The sequence below is a fragment of the Ostrea edulis genome, chromosome 2, assembly GCF_947568905.1.
Source record: "Ostrea edulis chromosome 2, xbOstEdul1.1, whole genome shotgun sequence".
In the NCBI taxonomy this organism is placed as follows: Eukaryota; Metazoa; Mollusca; class Bivalvia; order Ostreida; family Ostreidae; genus Ostrea; species Ostrea edulis.
The window spans coordinates 99,599,987-99,608,456 of record NC_079165.1 but is presented as its reverse complement, the minus strand read 5'-3'; positions in this window follow the sequence as shown (position 1 = coordinate 99,608,456).

Sequence of the window (8,470 nt, the reverse complement as noted above, 5' to 3'; positions counted from 1 at the left end):
AGTGATTAATAATTCATAAATTTCAAACTTTTTTCTTTCAAATTGAAACCTATATCGGTTTATTAGGTCTCGTTCTAATTCTCAAAAACTATTGACTCCACCGGAAGTTGAATCTCCAACTTCCGGTTATATCAAAGAAAAACTATTCATTCTCTCATTTTTCAGTACCATAAATCTCGGTCATAAAACAAGTTAATGATTTAAATTTTACATATGTTATAGACATTATAAATGTCTAGTGTAAATTGAAATATTTTTGTAAAATTCACTTCCGGTCGTGAGATATGGGGTGGACATATTCAAACCTTGTTTTTTCAGTTTCTCAATAATGAATATAGATAGACGCTTGAAACTTGTAGAGTTGATCAACTAACATTAGTCCATTGTACACATACATTCAATTTTTTCGTCCGTCACTTCCGGTCTATACCGGAAGTATTTGAAAAATGTCGATTTTCCGATTTCTTCGAGTGATTTCTCAGAGATGGTGGATAGATTTTCTTGAAATTTTCAGGAATAATGTCTTATGAAATGACCTTGCTATAATTATTTTTGTTTTAACAACATTCACTTCCGGTCGGAAAATATGGGCGATTTTCTGTTTCTCAAAAGGAATTTTGCCAGTATTTTTCTTGGAAAACGTAAAATATAGGTTCATCAAATATTCAGGGATGATCATTCTCCGTTTGTAAGCGTGCAGAAGGGGGTTGAACATGTCGACCGTCACTTCCTGTCGTCACCGGAAGTGATGGAAAGAATGGCAAATTTCAAACTTTTTCCTTTAAATTGAAACTTATACTAGTTTATCAACTCTCTTTCAAAGTGTCAAACGAATATTGACTCTGTCGGTAGTCAAAACGACTACTTCCGGTTTGTGGTTTAAAATATCTTTTTACTTTTCGTCTCTTTGTTCTCATAAATCTCGCTTATATTTGAAGTCTTTCATATGATTTTCACATGTCTTAATAAAAGTATCAACTTCTAAAGTTTTGATCATTTTGTTTTTCAAAATTGACTTCCGGTCGGTAGTAACCGACTACTTTTTCTTTCTCTAGTCTACTTCTTTTTGTTGAGAACTCTTTCAGATAGATACGTGAAATTTTCAGGGAATATCGACAGTAAAGAGTCGCTGTCATTTATAGGAAAACGCATCTGAATAGTACTTCCGGTCGTCACCGGAAGTTACGAGAAAGGAATAAAAAATTCGACAATACATTTCTCATTCATTGTTAAGGCACATTTTCTGATACATTTAAATGATTTTCGTAGGAATAGAAAGCTCTTTACCGGAAGTGGTCTAACGGAAGACCTATTCATTACTAGTAATGAGTTTCTAGTTATTATTATGTTCCCAAACAAAGTTTGGGAACATATTGGTTTTACTCGGTTTCTTATTATTATTATTATTCTTTCTTTCTTCTTGGGACTTTTTTGTCCACGAGTGTTCTCAGAAACTACTCAAGGGATCAATATGAAACCTTTTTAGGATGATAGTATAGCATATGTAGATGTGCGGAACGAATGTCATTTTGCATGAAAATGCATGCATGTGCATGCACGTGCATTGGATTTTTTGTTTACCAACTTTGGAATCAGTCTATTTTTTTATTTTTCAATGAAATCGGTTGCTATTTATATTGTAGGTATACCATGGGACCCTTAACTGTTTGGCATCGTCAAAATTTCAATTCTGCACGCGCATGCACGTGTGCTTCAATTGGATTGGATAATACAAAACCGCTTATAACATTCATACCAATTAAGGAAATTGAATGATATTTACAGGATAGGTAGACATGCCAAATATCTACAAATCGATGTAATAAAAATTGCAAGCGCGCATGCGCACGCACGTGCATTGTCTTTTGAAGGTTAAATTCTTTCAATGACCATAACTTTTTTGTTTTTTGTCAAAATCATTTCAAACTTGTATTGTATATGTATCTTGATATTCCTAACAAAAGTATACAGTCAATATTACCATCCGGCACGTGCATGCACGTGTGCTAAATTGTGATTGGACGATTTTCAAATCGCCATAACTTTCTTATAAATGATGGAAACAATATGAAATTTATACTGTAAGTATATCTATCAAATGTCTATTGAATGACATCAACATTGATGCTGAGTCATTCTCACGTGCCCGTGTATGCACGTGCATAGCTTTTCTTTCATTTTTCGGGTACTAAAATGGTCATAACTCTTGAATTAAAAACTCAAATGAATTCAAATTTACCCTGAGGATCTATGATATGAATGTCTGTGAAATGGTGTCAACAAATTTTCCATTATCAAAATTGCATGCGCGTGAATGCGCGTGCATTGTAATTTTTGACTTCTAAATTCAAGTTTTGGTCTATAACATTTTGAGATTGCAATGAATAGGTTTGAAAATTAGGTTGCAGGTATGTTTTGGACCTCTCAATTTATTAATAGTCTCAAAATCACTTCCCTGCACGCGCATGCACGTGCGCTTAATTCTGATTGGACGATTTTGAAATCCCAATAACTTTCTTATGAGTGAAGCAATCGATACAAAATTCATATAGTAGGTATATTGTTCAAATGTCTATTGAATAGCATCAACAAAATTGCTGTGTGGTACTCACGCGCACGTGTATGCACGTGCATTGATTTCGGTCTTTGTAGTTTTGAGTTGTCGTTAATTTCTCGTTTTTCATTGAACAGTTGTGAAACTTCTCTTGTACTCATATAGTAAGACTTGTAATGTATGGAGATGGTCGAATTATTTATATGCACGTGCACGCACGTACGTGCACGTGCACAAAACTCTCAGATCTTTATAACTGATTTGAACTAGTATGAAATGGACTGAACGTTATAAGATAGTTATATATTCACATGCTACACAGTTTGCAATGGTCAAAACCACTTGTACGGAAATAAATGACACCACTTACTAAATGGGGGAATGTTTGGGGAACATCTGTAACGGTCCCCGTTACAATAAGTACTAGTTATTATTATTATTATTATTATTTTTTTCCCTTTCGTCTCCGAGACCGTTGGATGAATTTTCCTGAAACTTTCACAAGTTATAGGGAACGATGGTACCTCGAGGAATTTTTTTCATTTTTTCAAAATTCACTTCCGTTCGTCAGATACGTCCGATTTTCCGGTTTTTGAAAGAAACTTTGTCCGGGGGTAAACTTGAAAACCACTAAAGATAATCGAATGAAACTTTCACGGATGATAGATCTATATTCTCTATGGTGCATGCACGTAATATTTTTTGTCGCCGTCACTTCCGGTCGTCACCGGAAGTGATTAAATAAATCATCAATTTCAAACTTTTTTCTTTTAAATTGAAACCTACTTTGGTTTACTATATCTCGTTCTAAATCTCAAAAAATGTTGACCCCACCGGAAGTTGAATCTCCAACTTCCGGTTATATCAAAGAAAGACTATTCATTCTCTCATTTTTCAGTGCCATAAATCTCGGTCATGAAACTAGTTAATGAGTTGAGTTTTACATATATTATAGTCACTATAAATGTCTAAAGTAACGTCAAATATTTTTGTAAAATTCACTTCCGGTCGGCAAATACGGCTTATGAGCTGTTTTCGTTGTCAAGCGTTTTTCTCAGAAACGGTAAAAGATAGAGTCACCAAATTTTCAGATTTAATAGATCTCACTTTGTAGGCGTGTAGTAGGGGAATAAGAATGTCGGCCGTCACTTCCGGTCGTCACCGGAAGTGATTAATAAATCATAAATTTAAAACTTTTTTCTTTGAAAATGAAACCTATATCGGTTTATTAGGTCTCGTTCTAATTCTCAAAAACTATTGACCCCACCGGAAGTTGAATCTCCAACTTCCGGTTATATCAAAGAAAAACTATTCATTCTCTCATTTTTCAGTACCATAAATCTCGGTCATAAAACAAGTTAATGATTTGAATTTTATATATGTTATAGACACTATAAATGTGTAGAGTAAATTTAAATATTTTTGTAAAATTCACTTCCGGTCGTGAGATATGGGGTGGACATATTCAAACCTTGTTTTTTCAGTTTCTCAATAATGAATATAGATACACGTTTGAAACTTGTAGAGTTGATCAACTAACATTAGTCCATTGTACACATACATTCAATTTTTTTCTCCGTCACTTCCGGTCTATACCGGAAGTATTTGAAAAATGTCGATTATCCGATTTCTTCCAGTGATTTCTAAGAGATGGTGGATAGATTTTCTTGGAATTTTCAGGAATAATGTCTTATGAAAGGACCTTGCTATAACTATTTTTCTTTTTACAAAATTCACTTCCGGTCGGAAAATATGGCCGATTTTCTGTTTCTCAAAAGGAATTTTGTCCAGCCATTTTTTTGGAAAAGGTAAAATATACCTTCATCAATTATTCAGAAATTATAAATCTCCGTTTGCAGTCGTGCAGTAGAGGGTTGAACATGTCGACCGTCACTTCCTGTCGTCACCGGAAGTGATGGAAAGAATCGCAAATTTCAAATTTTTTCTTTTAAATTGAAACCTATACTAGTTTATTAAGTCTCTTTGAAAGTGTCAAAAGAATATTGACTCCGTTGGTAGTCAAAACAACTACTTCCGGTTTCTTGATAAAATACCTTTTTACTTTTTATCTCTTTGTCCCCATAAATCTCGCTTATATTTGAAGTCTTTCATATGATTTTCACTTGTCATAATAAAAGTATCAACTTCTAAAGTTTTGATAATTTTGTTTTTCAAAATTGACTTCCCGTAAGTAGTAACCTACTACTTTTTCTTTCTTTAGTCTACTTCTTTTTGTTGAGAACTCTTTGAGATAGAGACGTGAAATTTTCAGGGAATATAGACAGTAAAGAGTCGCTGTCATTTATGGGAAAACGCATAATAAAAGTACTTCCGGTCATCACCGGAAGTTACGAGAAATGAGTAAAAGGTTCGATAATACATTTCTCATTCATTGTTAAGGCTTATTTTCTGATATATTTAAATGGTTTTCGTAGGAACAGAAAGCTCTTTACCGGAAGTGGTCTAACGGAAGACCTACTCATTACTAGTAATGAGTTTCTAGTTATTATTATTATTCTTTCTTTATTCTTGTCACCCTTTTTTGTCCACGAGTGTTCTCAGAAACTACTGAAGGGATCAAGACGAAACCCTTTTAGGATGATAGAATACTCTTTGTAGATGTGCGGAACGAACGTCATTTTGTCTGAAAATGCATGCATGTGCATGCACGTGCATTGGATTTTTTGTTTACAAACTTTGGAATGCGTCTAACTTTTTTATTTTTCAATGAAATCGTTTGATATTTATATTGCAGGTATAACTTGAGACCCTTAACCATTTCACATCGTCAAAATTTCAATTCTGCACGCACATGCACGTGTGCTTCAATTTGATTGGATAATACAAAACCATTTAGAACTTTCATGTAAATTAAGACAATTTGATGATATTTACAGGATAGGTAAAGATTAAAAATATCTACAAATCTATGTTAAAAAATTGAAAACGCGCATGCCCACGCACGTGCATTGACATTTGAACGTTCAATTTTTTCAATGACCATAACTTTTTTGTTTTTTGTCAAAATCTTTTCAAACTTGTCTTGTATATGTATCTTGATATTCTTAACAAATGTAAACAGTCATAAGAACTATCCGACACGTGCATGCACGTGTGCTAAATTCTGATTGGACGATTTTCAAATCGCCATAATTTTCTTATAAATGATGGAAACAATATGAAAATCATACTGTAAATATATCTATCAAATGTCTATTGAATGACATCAACATTGATGCTGAGTCATACTCACGTGCCCGTGTATGCACGTGCATATCTTTTCTTTCATTTTTCGGGTACTAAAATGGTCATAACTATTGAATTAAAAACTGAAATGAATTCAAATTTACCCTGAGGATCCATGATATGAATGTCTATGAAATGGTGTCAACAAATTTTCTATTATCAAAATCGCGTGCGCGTGAATGCGCGTGCATTGTAATTTTTGACATCTCAATTTAATTATTGGTCTATAACACTTTGAGATTGCAATGAATAGGTTTGAAATTTAGGTTGCAGGTATGTTTTGGGCCTCTCAATTTATTAATAGTCTCAAAACCACTTTCCTGCACGCGCATGCACGTGTGCTTAATTCTGATTGGACGATTTTGAAATCCAAATAACTTTGTTATGAGTGAAGCAATCGATACCAAATTCATATAGTAAATATATTGTTCAAATGTCTATTGAATAGCATCAAGAAAATTGCTGTGTGGTACTCACGCGCACGTGTATGCACGTGCATTGATTTTGGTCTTTGTAGTTTTGAGTTACCGTTAATTTCTCGGTTTTCATTGAACAGTAGTGAAACTTCTCTTGTACTCATATAGTAAGATTTCTAATGTATCGAGATGGTCGAATTATTTATATGCACGTGCATGCACGTACGTGCACGTGCACTAAACTCTCAGATCTTTATAACTGATTTGTATTAGCATGAAATGGACTGAACGTTATAAAAGAGTTCTATATTCACATGTTTCACAGTTTGCAATGGTCAAAACCACTTGTACCGAAATAAATGCCACCACCTGCTAAATGGGGGAATGTTTGGGGAACATCTGTAACGGTCCCCGTTACAATAAGTACTAGTTATTATTATTATTCTTTCTTTATTCTTGTCACCCTTTTTTGTCCACGAGTGTTCTCAGAAACTAGTGAAGGGATCAAGACGAAACCTTTTTAGGATGATAGAATACTCTTTGTAGATGTGCGGAACGAACGTCATTTTGTCTGAAAATGCATGCATGTGCATGCACGTGCATTGGATTTTTTGTTTACAAACATTGGAATTCATCTAACTTTTCTATTTTTCAATGAAATCGTTTGATATTTATATTGCAGGTATAACTTGAGACCCTTAACCGTTTCACATCGTCAAAATTTCAATTCTGCACGCGCATGCACGTGTACTTCAATTTGATTGGATAATACAAAACCATTTAGAACTTTGATGTAAATTAAGACAATTTGATGATATTTACAGAATAGGTAAAGATTACAAATATCTACAAATCTATGTTAAACAAATTGAAAACTCGCATGCGCACGCACGCGCATTGATATTTGAACGTTCAATTCTTTCAATGACCATAACTTTTTTGTTTTTTGTCAAAATCTTTTCAAACTTGTCTTGTGTATGTATCTTGATATTCTTAACAAAAGTGTACAGTCATAATTACGATCCGGCACGTGCATGCACGTGTGCTAAATTCTGATTAGACGATTTTGAAATCGCCATAACTTTCTTATAAATGATGGAAACAATATCAAATTTATACTGTAAGTATATCTATCAAATATCTATTGAATGACATCAACATTGATGCTGAGTCATACTCAAGTGCCCGTGTATGCACGTGCATATCCTTTCTTTCATTTTTCGGGTACTAAAATGGTCATAACTATTGAATTAAAAACTGAAACGAATTCAAATTTACCCTAAGGATCTATGATATGAATGTCTATGAAATGGTGTCAACAAATTTTCCATTATCAAAATCGTGTGCGCGTGAATGCGCGTGCATTGTAATTTTTGACGTCTAAATTGAAGTATTGGTCTATAACATTTTGAGATTGCAATGAATAGGTTTGAAAATTAGGTTGCAGGTATGTTTTGGGCCTCTCAATTTATTAATAGTCTCAAAATCACTTCCCTGCACGCGAATCCACGTGACCTTAATTCTGATTGGACGATTTTGAAATCACAATAACTTTCTTATGAGTGAAGCAATCGATACCAAATTCATATAGCAAGTATATTGCTCAAATGTCTATTGAATAGCATCAACAAAATTGCTGTGTGGTACTCACGCGCACGTGTATGCACGTGCATTGATTTCGGTCTTTGTAGTTTTGAGTTGCCGTTAATTTCTCGTTTTTCATTGAACAGTTGTGAAACTTCTCTTGTACTCATATAGTAAGACTTCTAAAATTATTTATATGCACGTACATGCACGTACGTGCACGTGCACAAAACTCTTAGATCCTTATAACTGATTTGAACTACTATGAAATGGACTGAACGTTATAAGATACTTATATATTCAAATACAACACAGTTTGCAATGGTCAAAACAACTTGTACTGAAATAAATGTCACCACTTACTAAATGGGGGAATGTTTGGGAAACATCTGTAACGGTCCCCGTTACAATAAGTACTAGTTATGTTCCCCAAACAAAGTTTGGGAACATATTGTTTTTACTCTGTTTCTTATTATTATGTTCCCCAAACAAAGTTTGGGAACCTATTGTTTTTACTCTGTTTCTTATTATTATTATTATTATTATTATTATTATTATTGTTATTATTCTTTTTCTCCGGTACTTTTTTGTTCGGTAGTGTTCTCAGAAACTACAAAAGGGATCGATATGAAACTTTCCAGGATGATAGTATAGCGTTTGTAGATGTGCA